The sequence below is a fragment of the Rhinoderma darwinii genome, unplaced genomic scaffold (assembly GCF_050947455.1).
Source record: "Rhinoderma darwinii isolate aRhiDar2 unplaced genomic scaffold, aRhiDar2.hap1 Scaffold_3422, whole genome shotgun sequence".
NCBI lineage: Eukaryota > Metazoa > Chordata > Amphibia > Anura > Rhinodermatidae > Rhinoderma > Rhinoderma darwinii.
Genome location: NW_027463436.1, coordinates 173388 through 188686, shown reverse-complemented (window position 1 = coordinate 188686; position 15299 = coordinate 173388). Strand labels below are relative to the sequence as shown.

At 41.8% G+C, this 15299-nt stretch overlaps 70 pseudogenes; all 70 read right to left on the bottom strand.

Annotated features, from left to right (window-relative positions):
- Positions 1-52: 52 nt before the first annotated feature.
- Positions 53-171, bottom strand: LOC142705981 (5S ribosomal RNA; annotated as a pseudogene).
- Positions 172-424: 253 nt separating this feature from the next.
- LOC142706470 (5S ribosomal RNA) lies at positions 425-543 on the bottom strand (annotated as a pseudogene).
- A 67-nt stretch (positions 544-610) lies between these two features.
- Positions 611-729, bottom strand: LOC142706332 (5S ribosomal RNA; annotated as a pseudogene).
- Positions 730-796: 67 nt separating this feature from the next.
- On the bottom strand, positions 797-915 carry LOC142706293 (5S ribosomal RNA; annotated as a pseudogene).
- Positions 916-1168: 253 nt separating this feature from the next.
- LOC142705971 (5S ribosomal RNA) lies at positions 1169-1287 on the bottom strand (annotated as a pseudogene).
- A 67-nt stretch (positions 1288-1354) lies between these two features.
- Positions 1355-1473, bottom strand: LOC142706706 (5S ribosomal RNA; annotated as a pseudogene).
- Positions 1474-1540: 67 nt separating this feature from the next.
- On the bottom strand, positions 1541-1659 carry LOC142706391 (5S ribosomal RNA; annotated as a pseudogene).
- A 67-nt stretch (positions 1660-1726) lies between these two features.
- On the bottom strand, positions 1727-1845 carry LOC142706510 (5S ribosomal RNA; annotated as a pseudogene).
- A 67-nt stretch (positions 1846-1912) lies between these two features.
- LOC142706266 (5S ribosomal RNA) lies at positions 1913-2031 on the bottom strand (annotated as a pseudogene).
- Positions 2032-2098: 67 nt separating this feature from the next.
- On the bottom strand, positions 2099-2217 carry LOC142706648 (5S ribosomal RNA; annotated as a pseudogene).
- A 67-nt stretch (positions 2218-2284) lies between these two features.
- LOC142706228 (5S ribosomal RNA) lies at positions 2285-2403 on the bottom strand (annotated as a pseudogene).
- Positions 2404-2470: 67 nt separating this feature from the next.
- Positions 2471-2589, bottom strand: LOC142706043 (5S ribosomal RNA; annotated as a pseudogene).
- A 253-nt stretch (positions 2590-2842) lies between these two features.
- Positions 2843-2961, bottom strand: LOC142706105 (5S ribosomal RNA; annotated as a pseudogene).
- A 67-nt stretch (positions 2962-3028) lies between these two features.
- On the bottom strand, positions 3029-3147 carry LOC142705980 (5S ribosomal RNA; annotated as a pseudogene).
- A 253-nt stretch (positions 3148-3400) lies between these two features.
- Positions 3401-3519, bottom strand: LOC142706469 (5S ribosomal RNA; annotated as a pseudogene).
- A 67-nt stretch (positions 3520-3586) lies between these two features.
- Positions 3587-3705, bottom strand: LOC142706331 (5S ribosomal RNA; annotated as a pseudogene).
- A 67-nt stretch (positions 3706-3772) lies between these two features.
- Positions 3773-3891, bottom strand: LOC142706292 (5S ribosomal RNA; annotated as a pseudogene).
- A 253-nt stretch (positions 3892-4144) lies between these two features.
- Positions 4145-4263, bottom strand: LOC142706719 (5S ribosomal RNA; annotated as a pseudogene).
- A 67-nt stretch (positions 4264-4330) lies between these two features.
- Positions 4331-4449, bottom strand: LOC142706704 (5S ribosomal RNA; annotated as a pseudogene).
- A 67-nt stretch (positions 4450-4516) lies between these two features.
- LOC142706390 (5S ribosomal RNA) lies at positions 4517-4635 on the bottom strand (annotated as a pseudogene).
- A 67-nt stretch (positions 4636-4702) lies between these two features.
- On the bottom strand, positions 4703-4821 carry LOC142706509 (5S ribosomal RNA; annotated as a pseudogene).
- A 67-nt stretch (positions 4822-4888) lies between these two features.
- LOC142706265 (5S ribosomal RNA) lies at positions 4889-5007 on the bottom strand (annotated as a pseudogene).
- Positions 5008-5074: 67 nt separating this feature from the next.
- Positions 5075-5193, bottom strand: LOC142706507 (5S ribosomal RNA; annotated as a pseudogene).
- Positions 5194-5268: 75 nt separating this feature from the next.
- Positions 5269-5387, bottom strand: LOC142706046 (5S ribosomal RNA; annotated as a pseudogene).
- A 67-nt stretch (positions 5388-5454) lies between these two features.
- LOC142706643 (5S ribosomal RNA) lies at positions 5455-5574 on the bottom strand (annotated as a pseudogene).
- A 254-nt stretch (positions 5575-5828) lies between these two features.
- Positions 5829-5947, bottom strand: LOC142706708 (5S ribosomal RNA; annotated as a pseudogene).
- Positions 5948-6014: 67 nt separating this feature from the next.
- Positions 6015-6133, bottom strand: LOC142705979 (5S ribosomal RNA; annotated as a pseudogene).
- Positions 6134-6386: 253 nt separating this feature from the next.
- Positions 6387-6505, bottom strand: LOC142706593 (5S ribosomal RNA; annotated as a pseudogene).
- A 67-nt stretch (positions 6506-6572) lies between these two features.
- Positions 6573-6691, bottom strand: LOC142706468 (5S ribosomal RNA; annotated as a pseudogene).
- Positions 6692-6758: 67 nt separating this feature from the next.
- On the bottom strand, positions 6759-6877 carry LOC142706618 (5S ribosomal RNA; annotated as a pseudogene).
- Positions 6878-6944: 67 nt separating this feature from the next.
- LOC142706531 (5S ribosomal RNA) lies at positions 6945-7063 on the bottom strand (annotated as a pseudogene).
- A 67-nt stretch (positions 7064-7130) lies between these two features.
- Positions 7131-7249, bottom strand: LOC142706182 (5S ribosomal RNA; annotated as a pseudogene).
- A 67-nt stretch (positions 7250-7316) lies between these two features.
- LOC142706313 (5S ribosomal RNA) lies at positions 7317-7435 on the bottom strand (annotated as a pseudogene).
- Positions 7436-7502: 67 nt separating this feature from the next.
- Positions 7503-7621, bottom strand: LOC142706505 (5S ribosomal RNA; annotated as a pseudogene).
- A 67-nt stretch (positions 7622-7688) lies between these two features.
- Positions 7689-7807, bottom strand: LOC142706045 (5S ribosomal RNA; annotated as a pseudogene).
- A 67-nt stretch (positions 7808-7874) lies between these two features.
- Positions 7875-7993, bottom strand: LOC142706555 (5S ribosomal RNA; annotated as a pseudogene).
- Positions 7994-8246: 253 nt separating this feature from the next.
- Positions 8247-8365, bottom strand: LOC142706060 (5S ribosomal RNA; annotated as a pseudogene).
- A 253-nt stretch (positions 8366-8618) lies between these two features.
- LOC142706591 (5S ribosomal RNA) lies at positions 8619-8737 on the bottom strand (annotated as a pseudogene).
- A 67-nt stretch (positions 8738-8804) lies between these two features.
- On the bottom strand, positions 8805-8923 carry LOC142706330 (5S ribosomal RNA; annotated as a pseudogene).
- Positions 8924-8990: 67 nt separating this feature from the next.
- LOC142706327 (5S ribosomal RNA) lies at positions 8991-9109 on the bottom strand (annotated as a pseudogene).
- A 253-nt stretch (positions 9110-9362) lies between these two features.
- LOC142706123 (5S ribosomal RNA) lies at positions 9363-9481 on the bottom strand (annotated as a pseudogene).
- Positions 9482-9548: 67 nt separating this feature from the next.
- Positions 9549-9667, bottom strand: LOC142706703 (5S ribosomal RNA; annotated as a pseudogene).
- Positions 9668-9734: 67 nt separating this feature from the next.
- Positions 9735-9853, bottom strand: LOC142706389 (5S ribosomal RNA; annotated as a pseudogene).
- A 67-nt stretch (positions 9854-9920) lies between these two features.
- LOC142706056 (5S ribosomal RNA) lies at positions 9921-10039 on the bottom strand (annotated as a pseudogene).
- A 67-nt stretch (positions 10040-10106) lies between these two features.
- LOC142706227 (5S ribosomal RNA) lies at positions 10107-10225 on the bottom strand (annotated as a pseudogene).
- A 67-nt stretch (positions 10226-10292) lies between these two features.
- On the bottom strand, positions 10293-10411 carry LOC142706511 (5S ribosomal RNA; annotated as a pseudogene).
- A 67-nt stretch (positions 10412-10478) lies between these two features.
- On the bottom strand, positions 10479-10597 carry LOC142706178 (5S ribosomal RNA; annotated as a pseudogene).
- Positions 10598-10664: 67 nt separating this feature from the next.
- Positions 10665-10784, bottom strand: LOC142706642 (5S ribosomal RNA; annotated as a pseudogene).
- Positions 10785-11038: 254 nt separating this feature from the next.
- On the bottom strand, positions 11039-11157 carry LOC142706489 (5S ribosomal RNA; annotated as a pseudogene).
- Positions 11158-11224: 67 nt separating this feature from the next.
- LOC142705978 (5S ribosomal RNA) lies at positions 11225-11343 on the bottom strand (annotated as a pseudogene).
- Positions 11344-11410: 67 nt separating this feature from the next.
- On the bottom strand, positions 11411-11529 carry LOC142706150 (5S ribosomal RNA; annotated as a pseudogene).
- Positions 11530-11596: 67 nt separating this feature from the next.
- On the bottom strand, positions 11597-11715 carry LOC142706592 (5S ribosomal RNA; annotated as a pseudogene).
- Positions 11716-11782: 67 nt separating this feature from the next.
- LOC142706299 (5S ribosomal RNA) lies at positions 11783-11901 on the bottom strand (annotated as a pseudogene).
- Positions 11902-11968: 67 nt separating this feature from the next.
- LOC142706544 (5S ribosomal RNA) lies at positions 11969-12087 on the bottom strand (annotated as a pseudogene).
- A 67-nt stretch (positions 12088-12154) lies between these two features.
- On the bottom strand, positions 12155-12273 carry LOC142706512 (5S ribosomal RNA; annotated as a pseudogene).
- A 67-nt stretch (positions 12274-12340) lies between these two features.
- Positions 12341-12459, bottom strand: LOC142706692 (5S ribosomal RNA; annotated as a pseudogene).
- Positions 12460-12526: 67 nt separating this feature from the next.
- LOC142706057 (5S ribosomal RNA) lies at positions 12527-12645 on the bottom strand (annotated as a pseudogene).
- Positions 12646-12712: 67 nt separating this feature from the next.
- LOC142706355 (5S ribosomal RNA) lies at positions 12713-12831 on the bottom strand (annotated as a pseudogene).
- Positions 12832-12898: 67 nt separating this feature from the next.
- Positions 12899-13017, bottom strand: LOC142706226 (5S ribosomal RNA; annotated as a pseudogene).
- A 67-nt stretch (positions 13018-13084) lies between these two features.
- On the bottom strand, positions 13085-13203 carry LOC142706354 (5S ribosomal RNA; annotated as a pseudogene).
- Positions 13204-13270: 67 nt separating this feature from the next.
- Positions 13271-13389, bottom strand: LOC142706356 (5S ribosomal RNA; annotated as a pseudogene).
- A 66-nt stretch (positions 13390-13455) lies between these two features.
- Positions 13456-13574, bottom strand: LOC142706682 (5S ribosomal RNA; annotated as a pseudogene).
- A 67-nt stretch (positions 13575-13641) lies between these two features.
- Positions 13642-13760, bottom strand: LOC142706565 (5S ribosomal RNA; annotated as a pseudogene).
- Positions 13761-13827: 67 nt separating this feature from the next.
- LOC142706633 (5S ribosomal RNA) lies at positions 13828-13946 on the bottom strand (annotated as a pseudogene).
- Positions 13947-14013: 67 nt separating this feature from the next.
- Positions 14014-14132, bottom strand: LOC142706482 (5S ribosomal RNA; annotated as a pseudogene).
- Positions 14133-14385: 253 nt separating this feature from the next.
- LOC142706183 (5S ribosomal RNA) lies at positions 14386-14504 on the bottom strand (annotated as a pseudogene).
- A 67-nt stretch (positions 14505-14571) lies between these two features.
- Positions 14572-14690, bottom strand: LOC142706066 (5S ribosomal RNA; annotated as a pseudogene).
- A 67-nt stretch (positions 14691-14757) lies between these two features.
- On the bottom strand, positions 14758-14876 carry LOC142706641 (5S ribosomal RNA; annotated as a pseudogene).
- A 67-nt stretch (positions 14877-14943) lies between these two features.
- LOC142706022 (5S ribosomal RNA) lies at positions 14944-15062 on the bottom strand (annotated as a pseudogene).
- Positions 15063-15129: 67 nt separating this feature from the next.
- Positions 15130-15248, bottom strand: LOC142706132 (5S ribosomal RNA; annotated as a pseudogene).
- Between the last annotated feature and the right edge of the window lie 51 nt (positions 15249-15299).

Here is a 15299-nt window from a genome sequence, read left to right as displayed (position 1 = left end):
CCATAGTCCTATTTAATCTATTGTGAAACAAAATCTAAACAACATAATAAAAAGTCAACCGCACCACGGATTCCCAGACAGTCTCCCACACTGGTACTAGCGAGGTCTTAAGCTGTGTAACTTCTGCGATCTGACGAGAGCAGGGACATTCAGCTTAGAATGTCCATTGACATTAAATGCTTTAATCCATAGTCCTTTTTAATCGATTGTGAAACAAAATCTAAACGACATAATAAAAATTCAACCGCGCCACGGATTCCAAGACAGTCTCCCACACTGGTACTAGCGAGGCCTTAAGCTGTGTAACTGCTGCGTTCTGACGAGAGCAGGCACATTGAGCTTAGAATGGCCATTGACGTTAAATGCTTTAATCCATAGTCCTATTTAATCTATTGTGAAACAAAATCTAAACGACATAATAAAAAGTCAGCCGCACCACGGATTCCCAGACAGTCTCCCACACTGGTACTAGCGAGGCCTTAAGCTGTGTAACTTCTGCGATCTGACGAGAGCAGGCACATTCAGCTTAGAATGGCCATTGACATTAAATGCTTTAATCCATAGTCCTTTTTAATCGATTGTGAAACAAAATCTAAACGACATAATAAAAAGTCAACCACACCACGGATTCCCAGACAGTCTCCCACACTGGTACTAGCGAGGCCTTAAGCTGTGTAACTTCTGCGATCTGACGAGAGCAGGCACATTCAGCTTAGAATGGCCATTGACATTAAATGCTTTAATCCATAGTCCTTTTTAATCGATTGTGAAACAAAATCTAAACGACATAATAAAAAGTCAACCACACCACGGATTCCCAGAAAGTCTCCCACACTGGTACTAGCGAGGCCTTAAGCTGTGTAACTTCTGCGATCTGACGAGAGCAGGCACATTCAGCTTAGAATGGCCATTGACATTAAATGCTTTAATCCATAGTCCTTTTTAATCGATTGTGAAACAAAATCTAAACGACATAATAAAAAGTCAACCGCACCACGGATTCACAGACAGTCTCCCACACTGGTACTAGCGAGGCATTAAGCTGTGTAACTTCTGCGATCTGACGAGAGCATGGACATTCAGCTTAGAATGGGCATTGACATTAAATGGCTTAATCCATAGTCCTTTTTAATCGATTGTGAAACAAAATCTAAACGACATAATAAAAATTCAACCGCACCACGGATTCCCAGACAGTCTCCCACACTGGTACTAGCGAGGCCTTAAGCTGTGTAACTTCTGCGATCTGACGAGAGCATGCACATTCAGCTTAGAATGGCCATTGACGTTAAATGCTTTAATCCATAGTCCTATTTAATCGATTGTGAAACAAAATCTAAACGACATAATAAAAAGTCAACCGCACCACGGATTCCCAGACAATCTCCCACACTGGTACTAGCGAGGGCTTAAGCTGTGTAACTTCTGCGATCTGACGAGAGCAGGCACATTCAGCTTAGAATGGCCATTGACATTAAAAGCCTTAATCCATAGTCCTATTTAATCTATTGTGAAACAAAAGCTAAACAACATAATAAAAAGTCAACCGCACCACGGATTCCCAGACAGTCTCCCACACTGGTACTAGCGAGGCCTTAAGCTGTGTAACTTCTGCGTTCTGACGAGAGCATGCACATTCAGCTTAGAATGGCCATTGACGATAAATGCTTTAATCCATAGTCCTATTTAATCTATTGTGAAACAAAATCTAAACGACATAATAAGAAGTCAACCGCACCACGGATTCCCAGACAGTCTCCCACACTGGTACTAGCGAGGCCTTAAGCTGTGTAATTTCTGTGATCTAACGAGAGCAGGCACATTCAGCTTAGAATGGCCATTGACATTAAATGCTTTAATCCATAGTCCTTTTTAATCGATTGTGAAACAAAATCTAAACGCCATAATAAAAAGTCAACCGCACCACGGATTCCCAGACAGTCTCCCAAACTGGTACTAGCGAGGCCTTAAGCTGTGTAACTTCTGCGATCTGACGAGAGCAGGCACATTCAGCTTAGAATGGCCATTGACATTAAATGCTTTAATCCATAGTCCTTTTTAATCGATTGTGAAACAAAATCTAAACGACATAATACAAAGTCAACCGCACCACGGATTCCCAGACAGTCTCCCACACTGGTACTAACGAGGCCTTAAGCTGTGTAACTTCTGCGATCTGACGAGAGCAGGCACATTCAGCTTAGAATGTCCATTGCCATGAAAAGCTTTAATCCATAGTCCTATTTAATCTATTGTGAAACAAAATCTAAACAACATAATAAAAAGTCAACCGCACCACGGATTCCCAGACAGTCTCCCACACTGGTACTAGCGAGGCCTTAAGCTGTGTAACTTCTGCGATCTGACGAGAGCAGGCACATTCAGCTTAGAATGGCCATTGACATTAAATGCTTTAATCCATAGTCCTTTTTAATCGATTGTGAAACAAAATCTAAACGACATAATAAAAAGTCAACCGCACCACGGATTCCCAGACAGTCTCCCACACTGGTACTAGCGAGGCCTTAAGCTGTGTAACTTCTGCGATCTGACGAGAGGAGGCACATTCAGCTTAGAATAGCCATTGACGTTAAATGCTTTAATCCATAGTCCTATTTAATCTATTGTGAAACAAAATCTAAACGACATAATAAAAAGTCAACCGCACCACGGATTCCCAGACAGTCTCCCACACTGGTACTAGCGAGGCGTTAAGCTGTGTAACTTCTGCGATCTAACAAGAGCAGGGACATTCAGCTTAGAATGGCCATTGACATTAAAGGCTTTAATCCATAGTCCTTTTTAATCGATTGTGAAACAAAATCTAAACGACACAATAAAAATTCAACTGCACCACGGATTCCCAGACAGTCTCCCACACTGGTACTAGCGAGGCCTTAAGCTGTGTAACTGCTGCGTTCTGACCAGAGCAGGCACATACAGCTTAGAATGGCCATTGACATTAAAAGCCTTAATCCATAGTCCTATTTAATCTATTGTGAAACAAAATCTAAACAACATAATAAAAAGTCAACCGCACCACGGATTCCCAGACAGTCTCCCACACTGGTACTAGCGAGGTCTTAAGCTGTGTAACTTCTGCGATCTGACGAGAGCAGGGACATTCAGCTTAGAATGTCCATTGACATTAAATGCTTTAATCCATAGTCCTTTTTAATCGATTGTGAAACAAAATCTAAACGACATAATAAAAATTCAACCGCGCCACGGATTCCAAGACAGTCTCCCACACTGGTACTAGCGAGGCCTTAAGCTGTGTAACTGCTGCGTTCTGACGAGAGCAGGCACATTGAGCTTAGAATGGCCATTGACGTTAAATGCTTTAATCCATAGTCCTATTTAATCTATTGTGAAACAAAATCTAAACGACATAATAAAAAGTCAGCCGCACCACGGATTCCCAGACAGTCTCCCACACTGGTACTAGCGAGGCCTTAAGCTGTGTAACTTCTGCGATCTGACGAGAGCAGGCACATTCAGCTTAGAATGGCCATTGACATTAAATGCTTTAATCCATAGTCCTTTTTAATCGATTGTGAAACAAAATCTAAACGACATAATAAAAAGTCAACCACACCACGGATTCCCAGACAGTCTCCCACACTGGTACTAGCGAGGCCTTAAGCTGTGTAACTTCTGCGATCTGACGAGAGCAGGCACATTCAGCTTAGAATGGCCATTGACATTAAATGCTTTAATCCATAGTCCTTTTTAATCGATTGTGAAACAAAATCTAAACGACATAATAAAAAGTCAACCACACCACGGATTCCCAGAAAGTCTCCCACACTGGTACTAGCGAGGCCTTAAGCTGTGTAACTTCTGCGATCTGACGAGAGCAGGCACATTCAGCTTAGAATGGCCATTGACATTAAATGCTTTAATCCATAGTCCTTTTTAATCGATTGTGAAACAAAATCTAAACGACATAATAAAAAGTCAACCGCACCACGGATTCACAGACAGTCTCCCACACTGGTACTAGCGAGGCATTAAGCTGTGTAACTTCTGCGATCTGACGAGAGCATGGACATTCAGCTTAGAATGGGCATTGACATTAAATGGCTTAATCCATAGTCCTTTTTAATCGATTGTGAAACAAAATCTAAACGACATAATAAAAATTCAACCGCACCACGGATTCCCAGACAGTCTCCCACACTGGTACTAGCGAGGCCTTAAGCTGTGTAACTTCTGCGATCTGACGAGAGCATGCACATTCAGCTTAGAATGGCCATTGACGTTAAATGCTTTAATCCATAGTCCTATTTAATCGATTGTGAAACAAAATCTAAACGACATAATAAAAAGTCAACCGCACCACGGATTCCCAGACAATCTCCCACACTGGTACTAGCGAGGGCTTAAGCTGTGTAACTTCTGCGATCTGACGAGAGCAGGCACATTCAGCTTAGAATGGCCATTGACATTAAAAGCCTTAATCCATAGTCCTATTTAATCTATTGTGAAACAAAAGCTAAACAACATAATAAAAAGTCAACCGCACCACGGATTCCCAGACAGTCTCCCACACTGGTACTAGCGAGGCCTTAAGCTGTGTAACTTCTGCGTTCTGACGAGAGCATGCACATTCAGCTTAGAATGGCCATTGACGATAAATGCTTTAATCCATAGTCCTATTTAATCTATTGTGAAACAAAATCTAAACGACATAATAAGAAGTCAACCGCACCACGGATTCCCAGACAGTCTCCCACACTGGTACTAGCGAGGCCTTAAGCTGTGTAATTTCTGTGATCTAACGAGAGCAGGCACATTCAGCTTAGAATGGCCATTGACATTAAATGCTTTAATCCATAGTCCTTTTTAATCGATTGTGAAACAAAATCTAAACGCCATAATAAAAAGTCAACCGCACCACGGATTCCCAGACAGTCTCCCAAACTGGTACTAGCGAGGCCTTAAGCTGTGTAACTTCTGCGATCTGACGAGAGCAGGCACATTCAGCTTAGAATGGCCATTGACATTAAATGCTTTAATCCATAGTCCTTTTTAATCGATTGTGAAACAAAATCTAAACGACATAATAAAAAGTCAACCGCACTACGGATTCCCAGACAGTCTCCCACACTGGTACTAGCGAGGCCTTAAGCTGTGTAACTTCTGCGATCTGACGAGAGCAGGCACATTCAGCTTAGAATGGCCATTGACATTAAATGCTTTAATCCTTTAATCCATAGTCCTTTTTAATCGATTGTGAAACAAAATCTAAACGACATAATAAAAAGGCAACCGCACCACGGATTCCCAGACAGTCTCCCACACTGGTACTAGCGAGGCCTTAAGCTGTGTAACTTCTGCGATCTGACGAGAGTAGGGACATTCAGCTTAGAATGGCCATTGACATTAAATGCTTTAATCCATAGTCCTTTTTAATCGATTGTGAAACAAAATCTAAACGACATAATAAAAATTCAACCGCACCACGGATTCCCAGACAGTCTCCCACACTGGTACTAGCGAGGCCTTAAGCTGTGTAACTTCTGCGATCTCGACGAGAGCAGGCACATTCAGCTTAGAATGGCCATTGACGTTAAATGCTTTAATCCATAGTCCTATTTAATCTATTGTGAAACAAAATCTAAACGACATAATAAAAAGTCAACCGCACCACGGATTCCTAGACAGTCTCCCACACTGGTACTAGCGAGGCGTTAAGCTGTGTAACTTCTGCGATCTAACAAGAGCAGGGACATTCAGCTTAGAATGGCCATTGACATTAAAGGCTTTAATCCATAGTCCTTTTTAATCGATTGTGAAACAAAATCTAAACGACACAATAAAAATGTCAACCGCACCACGGATTCCCAGACAGTCTCCCACAATGGTACTAGCGAGGCCTTAAGCTGTGTAACTTCTGCGTTCTGACCAGAGCAGGCACATCCAGCTTAGAATGGCCATTGAAATTAAAAGCCTTAATCCATAGTCCTATTTAATCTATTGTGAAACAAAATCTAAACAACATAATAAAAAGTCAACCGCACCACGGATTCCCAGACAGTCTCCCACACTGGTACTAGCGAGGTCTTAAGCTGTGTAACTTCTGCGATCTGACGAGAGCAGGGACATTCAGCTTAGAATGTCCATTGACATTAAATGCTTTAATCCATAGTCCTTTTTAATCGATTGTGAAACAAAATCTAAACGACATAATAAAAATTCAACCGCACCACGGATTCCAAGACAGTCTCCCACACTGGTACTAGCGAGGCCTTAAGCTGTGTATCTGCTGCGTTCTGACGAGAGCAGGCACATTGAGCTTAGAATGGCCATTGACGTTAATTGCTTTAATCCATAGTCCTATTTAATCTATTGTGAAACAAAATCTAAACGACATAATAAAAAGTCAGCCGCACCACGGATTCCCAGACAGTCTCCCACACTGGTACTAGCGAGGCCTTAAGCTGTGTAACTTCTGCGATCTGACGAGAGCAGGCACATTCAGCTTAGAATGGCCATAGACATTAAATGCTTTAATCCATAGTCCTTTTTAATCGATTGTGAAACAAAATCTAAACGACATAATAAAAAGTCAGCCGCACCACGGATTCCCAGACAGTCTCCCACACTGGTACTAGCGAGGCCTTAAGCTGTGTAACTTCTGCGATCTGACGAGAGCAGGCACATTCAGCTTAGAATGGCCATTGACATTAAAAGCCTTAATCCATAGTCCTATTTAATTTATTGTGAAACAAAATCTAAACAACATAATAAAAAGTCAACCGCACCACGTATTCCCAGACAGTCTCCCACACTGGTACTAGCGAGGCCTTAAGCTGTGTAACTTCTGCGATCTGACGAGAACAGGGACATTCAGCTTTGAATGGCCATTGACATTAAATGCTTTAATACATAGTCCTTTTTAATCGATTGTGAAACAAAATCTAAACGACATAATAAAAATTCAACCGCACCACGGATTCCCAGACAGTCTCCCACACTGGTACTAGCGAGGCCTTAAGCTGTGTAACTTCTGCGGTCTGACGAGAGCAGGCACATTCAGCTTAGAATGGCCATTGACATTAAATGCTTTAATCCATAGTCCTTTTTAATCGATTGTGAAACAAAATCTAAACGACATAATAAAAATTCAACCGCACCACGGATTCACAGACAGTCTCCCACACTGGTACTAGCGAGGCCTTAAGCCGTGTAACTTCTGCGTTCTGACGAGAGCATGCACATTCAGCTTAGAATGGCCATTGACGATAAATGCTTCAATCCATAGTCCTATTTAATCTATTGTGAAACAAAATCTAAACGACATAATAAGAAGTCAACCGCACCACGGATTCCCAGACAGTCTCCCAAACTGGTACTAGCGAGGCCTTAAGCTGTGTAACTTCTGCGATCTGACGAGAGCAGGCACATTCAGCTTAGAATGACCATTGACATTGAATGCTTTAATCCATAGTCCTTTTTAATCGATTGTGAAACAAAATCTAAACGACATAATAAAAAGTCAACCGCACTACGGATTCCCAGACAGTCTCCCACACTGGTACTAGCGAGGCCTTAAGCTGTGTAACTTCTGCGATCTGACGAGAGCAGGCACATTCAGCTTAGAATGGCCATTGACATTAAATGCTTTAATCCATAGTCCTTTTTAATCGATTGTGAAACAAAATCTAAACGACATAATAAAAAGGCAACCGCACCACGGATTCCCAGACAGTCTCCCACACTGGTACTAGCGAGGCCTTAAGCTGTGTAACTTCTGCGATCTGACGAGAGTAGGGACATTCAGCTTAGAATGGCCATTGACATTAAATGCTTTAATCCATAGTCCTTTTTAATCGATTGTGAAACAAAATCTAAACGAAAAAATAAAAATTCAACCGCACCACGGATTCCCAGACAGTCTCCCACACTGGTACTAGCGAGGCCTTAAGCTGTGTAACTTCTGCGATCTGACGAGAGCAGGCACATTCAGCTTAGAATAGCCATTGACGTTAGATGCTTTAATCCATAGTCCTATTTAATCTATTGTGAAACAAAATCTAAACGACATAATAAAAAGTCAACCGCACCACGGATTCCCAGACAGTCTCCCACACTGGTACTAGCGAGGCGTTAAGCTGTGTAACTTCTGCGATCTAACAAGAGCAGGGACATTCAGCTTAGAATGGCCATTGACATTAAAGGCTTTAATCCATAGTCCTTTTTAATCGATTGTGAAACAAAATCTAAACGACACAATAAAAATTCAACCGCACCACGGATTCCCAGACAGTCTCCCACACTGGTACTAGCGAGGCCTTAAGCTGTGTAACTTCTGCGATCTGACGAGAGCAGGGACATTCAGCTTAGAATGTCCATTGACATTAAATGCTTTAATCCATAGTCCTTTTTAATCGATTGTGAAACAAAATCTAAACGACATAATAAAAATTCAACCGCGCCACGGATTCCAAGACAGTCTCCCACACTGGTACTAGCGAGGCCTTAAGCTGTGTAACTGCTGCGTTCTGACGAGAGCAGGCACATTGAGCTTAGAATGGCCATTGACGTTAAATGCTTTAATCCATAGTCCTATTTAATCTATTGTGAAACAAAATCTAAACGACATAATAAAAAGTCAGCCACACCACGGATTCCCAGACAGTCTCCCACACTGGTACTAGCGAGGCCTTAAGCTGTGTAACTTCTGCGATCTGACGAGAGCAGGCACATTCAGCTTAGAATGGCCATTGACATTAAATGCTTTAATCCATAGTCCTTTTTAATCGATTGTGAAACAAAATCTAAACGACATAATAAAAAGTCAACCACACCACGGATTCCCAGACAGTCTCCCACACTGGTACTAGCGAGGCCTTAAGCTGTGTAACTTCTGCGATCTGACGAGAGCAGGCACATTCAGCTTAGAATGGCCATTGACATTAAATGCTTTAATCCATAGTCCTTTTTAATCGATTGTGAAACAAAATCTAAACGACATAATAAAAAGTCAACCACACCACGGATTCCCAGACAGTCTCCCACACTGGTACTAGCGAGGCCTTAAGCTGTGTAACTTCTGCGATCTGACGAGAGCAGGCACATTCAGCTTAGAATGGCCATTGACATTAAATGCTTTAATCCATAGTCCTTTTTAATCGATTGTGAAACAAAATCTAAACGACATAATAAAAAGTCAACCGCACCACGGATTCACAGACAGTCTCCCACACTGGTACTAGCGAGGCCTTAAGCTGTGTAACTTCTGCGATCTGACGAGAGCATGGACATTCAGCTTAGAATGGGCATTGACATTAAATGCCTTAATCCATAGTCCTTTTTAATCGATTGTGAAACAAAATCTAAACGACATAATAAAAATGCAACCGCACCACGGATTCCCAGACAGTCTCCCACACTGGTACTAGCGAGGCCTTAAGCTGTGTAACTTCTGCGATCTGACGAGAGCATGCACATTCAGCTTAGAATGGCCATTGACGTTAAGTGCTTTAATCCATAGTCCTATTTAATCGATTGTGAAACAAAATCTAAACGACATAATAAAAAGTCAACCGCACCACGGATTCCCAGACAATCTCCCACACTGGTACTAGCGAGGGCTTAAGCTGTGTAACTTCTGCGATCTGACGAGAGCAGGCACATTCAGCTTAGAATGGCCATTGACATTAAAAGCCTTAATCCATAGTCCTATTTAATCTATTGTGAAACAAAAGCTAAACAACATAATAAAAAGTCAACCGCACCACGGATTCCCAGACAGTCTCCCACACTGGTACTAGCGAGGCCTTAAGCTGTGTAACTTCTGCGTTCTGACGAGAGCATGCACATTCAGCTTAGAATGGCCATTGACGATAAATGCTTTAATCCATAGTCCTATTTAATCTATTGTGAAACAAAATCTAAACGACATAATAAGAAGTCAACCGCACCATGGATTCCCAGACAGTCTCCCACACTGGTACTAGCGAGGCCTTAAGCTGTGTAACTTCTGTGATCTAACGAGAGCAGGCACATTCAGCTTAGAATGGCCATTGACATTAAATGCTTTAATCCATAGTCCTTTTTAATCGATTGTGAAACAAAATCTAAACGCCATAATAAAAAGTCAACCGCACCACGGATTCCCAGACAGTCTCCCACACTGGTACTAGCGAGGCCTTAAGCTGTGTAACTTCTGCGATCTGACGAGAGCAGGCACATTCAGCTTAGAATGGCCATTGACATTAAATGCTTTAATCCATAGTCCTTTTTAATCGATTGTGAAACAAAATCTAAACGACATAATAAAAAGTCAACCGCACTACGGATTCCCAGACAGTCTCCCACACTGGTACTAGCGAGGCCTTAAGCTGTGTAACTTCTGCGATCTGACGAGAGCAGGAACATTCAGCTTAGAATGGCCATTGACATTAAATGCTTTAATCCATAGTCCTTTTTAATCGATTGTGAAACAAAATCTAAACGACATAATAAAAAGGCAACCGCACCACGGATTCCCAGACAGTCTCCCACACTGGTACTAGCGAGGCCTTAAGCTGTGTAACTTCTGCGATCTGACGAGAGTAAGGACATTCAGCTTAGAATGGCCATTGACATTAAATGCTTTAATCCATAGTCCTTTTTAATCGATTGTGAAACAAAATCTAAACGACATAATAAAAATTCAACCGCACCACGGATTCCCAGACAGTCTCCCACACTGGTACTAGCGAGGCCTTAAGCTGTGTAACTTCTGCGATCTCGACGAGAGCAGGCACATTCAGCTTAGAATGGCCATTGACGTTAAATGCTTTAATCCATAGTCCTATTTAATCTATTGTGAAACAAAATCTAAACGACATAATAAAAAGTCAACCGCACCACGGATTTCCAGACAGTCTCCCACACTGGTACTAGCGAGGCGTTAAGCTGTGTAACTTCTGCGATCTAACAAGAGCAGGGACATTCAGCTTAGAATGGCCATTGACATTAAAGGCTTTAATCCATAGTCCTTTTTAATCGATTGTGAAACAAAATCTAAACGACACAATAAAAATGTCAACCGCACCACGGATTCCCAGACAGTCTCCCACACTGGTACTAGCGAGGCCTTAAGCTGTGTAACTTCTGCGTTCTGACCAGAGCAGGCACATTCAGCTTAGAATGGCCATTGACATTAAAAGCCTTAATCCATAGTCCTATTTAATCTATTGTGAAACAAAATCTAAACAACATAATAAAAAGTCAACCGCACCACGGATTCCCAGACAGTCTCCCACACTGGTACTAGCGAGGTCTTAAGCTGTGTAACTTCTGCGATCTGACGAGAGCAGGGACATTCAGCTTAGAATGTCCATTGACATTAAATGCTTTAATCCATAGTCCTTTTTAATCGATTGTGAAACAAAATCTAAACGACATAATAAAAATTCAACCGCACCACGGATTCCAAGACAGTCTCCCACACTGGTACTAGCGAGGCCTTAAGCTGTGTAACTGCTGCGTTCTGACGAGAGCAGGCACATTGAGCTTAGAATGGCCATTGACGTTAAATGCTTTAATCCATAGTCCTATTTAATCTATTGTGAAACAAAATCTAAACGACATAATAAAAAGTCAGCCGCACCACGGATTCCCAGACAGTCTCCCACACTGGTACTAGCGAGGCCTTAAGCTGTGTAACTTCTGCGATCTGACGAGAGCAGGCACATTCAGCTTAGAATGGCCATAGACATTAAATGCTTTAATCCATAGTCCTTTTTAATCGATTGTGAAACAAAATCTAAACAACATAATATAAAGTCAACCGCACCACGGATTCCCAGACAGTCTCCCACACTGGTACTAGCGAGGCCTTAAGCTGTGTAACTTCTGCGATCTGACGAGAGCAGGGACATTCAGCTTAGAATGGCTATTGACATTAAAAGCCTTAATCCATAGTCCTATTTAATCTATTGTGAAACAAAATCTAAACAACATAATAAAAAGTCAACCGCACCACGGATTCACAGACAGTCTCCCACACTGGTACTAGCGAGGCCTTAAGCTGTGTAACTTCTGCGATCTGACGAGAGCAGGGACATTCAGCTTAGAATGGCTATTGACATTAAAAGCCTTAATCCATAGTCCTATTTAATCTATTGTGAAACAAAATCTAAACAACATAATAAAAAGTCAACCGCACCACGGATTCACAGACAGTCTCCCACACTGGTACTAGCGAGGCCTTAAGCTGTGTAACTTCTGCGATCTGACGAGAGCAGGGACATTCAGCTTAGAATGGCCATTGACATTAAATGCTTTAATCCATAGTCCTTTTTAATCGATTGTGAAACAAAATCTAAACGACATAATAAAAATTCAACCGCACCACGGATTCCCAGACAGTCTCCCACACTGGTACTAGCGAGGCCTTAAGATGTGTAACTTCTGCGATCTGACGAGAGCAGGCACATTCAGCTTAGAATGGCCATTGACGTTAAATGCTTTAATCCATAGTCCTATTTAATCTATTGTGAAACAAAATCTAAACGACATAATAAAAAGTCAACAACACCACGGATTCCCAGACAGTCTCCCACACTGGTACTAGCGAGGCGTTAAGTTGTGTAACTTCTGCGATCTAACGAGAGCAGGCACATTCAGCTTAGAATGGCCATTGACATTAAACGCTTTAATCCATAGTCCTTTTTAATCGATTGTGAAACAAAATCTAAACGACATAATAAAAAGTCAACCGCACCACGGATTCCCAGACAGTCTCCCACACTGGTACTAACGAGGCCTTAAGCTGTGTAACTTCTGCGATCTGACGAGAGCAGGCACATTCAGCTTAGAATGGCCATTGCCATTAAGAGCCTTAATCCATAGTCCTATTTAATCTATTGTGAAACAAAATCTAAACAACATAATAAAAAGTCAACCGCACCACGGATTCCCAGACAGTCTCCCACACTGGTACTAGCGAGGCCTTAAGCTGTGTAACTTCTGCGATCTGACGAGAGCAGGCACATTCAGCTTAGAATGGCCATTGACATTAAATGCTTTAATCCATAGTCCTTTTTAATCAATTGTGAAACAAAATCTAAACGACATAATAAAAAGTCAACCGCACCACGGATTCCCAGACAGTCTCCCACACTGGTACTAACGAGGCCTTAAGCTGTGTAACTTCTGCGATCTGACGAGAGCAGGCACATTCAGCTTAGAATGGCCATTGCCATTAAAAGCCTTAATCCATAGTCCTATTTAATCTATTGTGAAACAAAATCTAAACAACATAATAAAAAGTCAACCGCACCACGGATTCCCAGACAGTCTCCCACACTAGTACTAGCGAGGCCTTAAGCAGTGTAACTTCTGCGATCTGACGAGAGCAGGCACATTCAGCTTAGAATGGCCATTGACATTAAATGTTTAATCCATAGTCCTTTTTAATCGATTGTGAAACAAAATCTAAACGACATAATAAAAATTCTACCGCACCACGGATTCCCAGACAGTCTCCAACACTGGTACTAGCGAGGCCTTAAGCTGCGTAACTTCTGTGTTCTGATGAGAGCAGGCACATTCAGCTTAGAATGGCCATTGACGTTAAATGCTTTAATCCATAGTCCTATTTAATCTATTGTGAAACAAAATCTAAACGACATAATAAAAAGACAACCGCACCACGGATTCCCAGACAGTCTCCCACACTGGTACTAGCAAGGCCTTAAGCTGTGTAACTTCTGCGGTCTGACGAGAGCAGGCACATTCAGCTTAGAATGGCCATTGACATTAAATGTTTTAATCCATAGTCCTTTTTAATTGATTGTGAAACAAAATCTAAACGACATAATAAAAATTCAACCGCACCACGGATTCCCAGACAGTCTCCCACACTGGTACTAACGAGGCCTTAAGCTGTGTAACTTCTGTGATCTGACGAGAGCAGGCACATTCAGCTTAGAATGGCCATTGACATTAAATGTTTTTATCCATAGTCCTTTTTAATTGATTGTGAAACAAAATCTAAACGACATAATAAAAAGTCAACCGCACCACGGATTCCCAGACAGTCTCCCACACTGGTACTAACGAGGCCTTAAACTGTGTAACTTCTGCGATCTGACGAGAGCAGGCACATTCAGCTTAGAATGGCCATTGCCATTAAAAGCCTTAATCCATAGTCCTATTTAATCTATTGTGAAACAAAATCTAAACAACATAATAAAAAGTCAACCGCACCACGGATTCCCAGACAGTCTCCCACACTGGTAATAGCGAGGCCTTAAGCTGTGCAACTTCTGCGATCTGACGAAAGGAGGCACATTCAGCTTAGAATGGTCATTGTTATTAACAGCCTTAATCCATAGTCCTATTTAATCTATTGTGAAACAAAATCTAAACAACATAATAAAAAGTCAACCGCACCACGGATTCCCAGACAGTCTCCCACACTGGTACTAGCGAGGCGTTAAGCTGTGTAACTTCTGCGATCTAACAAGAGCAGGCACATTCAGCTTAGAATGGCCATTGACATTAAATGCTTTAATCCATAGTCCTTTTTAATCGATTGTGAAACAAAATCTAAACGACATAATAAAAAGTCAACCGCACCACGGATTCCCAGACAGTCTCCCACACTGGTACTAGCGAGGCCTTAAGCTGTGTAACTTCTGCGATCTGACGAGAGAAGGCACATTCAGCTTAGAATGGCCATTGATATTAACAGCCTTAATCCATAGTCCTATTTAATCTATTGTGAAACAAAATCTAAACAACATAATAAAAAGTCAACCGCACCACGGATTCCCAGACAGTCTCCCACACTGGTACTAGCGAGGCCTTAAGCTGTGTAACTACTGCAATCTGACGAGAGCAGGGACATTCAGCTTAGAATGGCCATTGACATTAAATGCTTTAATCCATAGCCCTTTTTAATCGATTGTGAAACAAAATCTAAACGACATAATAAAAAGTCAACCACACCACGGATTCCCAGACAGTCTCCCACACTGGTACTAGCGAGGCCTTAAGCTGTGTAACTTCTGCGATCTGACGAAAGCAGGCACATTCAGCTTAGAATGGTCATTGTTATTAACAGCCTTAATCCATAGTCCTATTTAATCTATTGTGAAACAAAATCTAAACAACATAATAAAAAGTCAACCGCACCACGGATTCCCAGACAGTCTCCCACACTAGTACTAGCGAGGCGTTAAGCTGTGTAACTTCTGCGATCTAACAAGAGCAGGCACATTCAGCTTAGAATGGCCATTGACATTAAATGCTTTAATCCATAGTCCTTTTTAATCGATTGTGAAACAAAATCT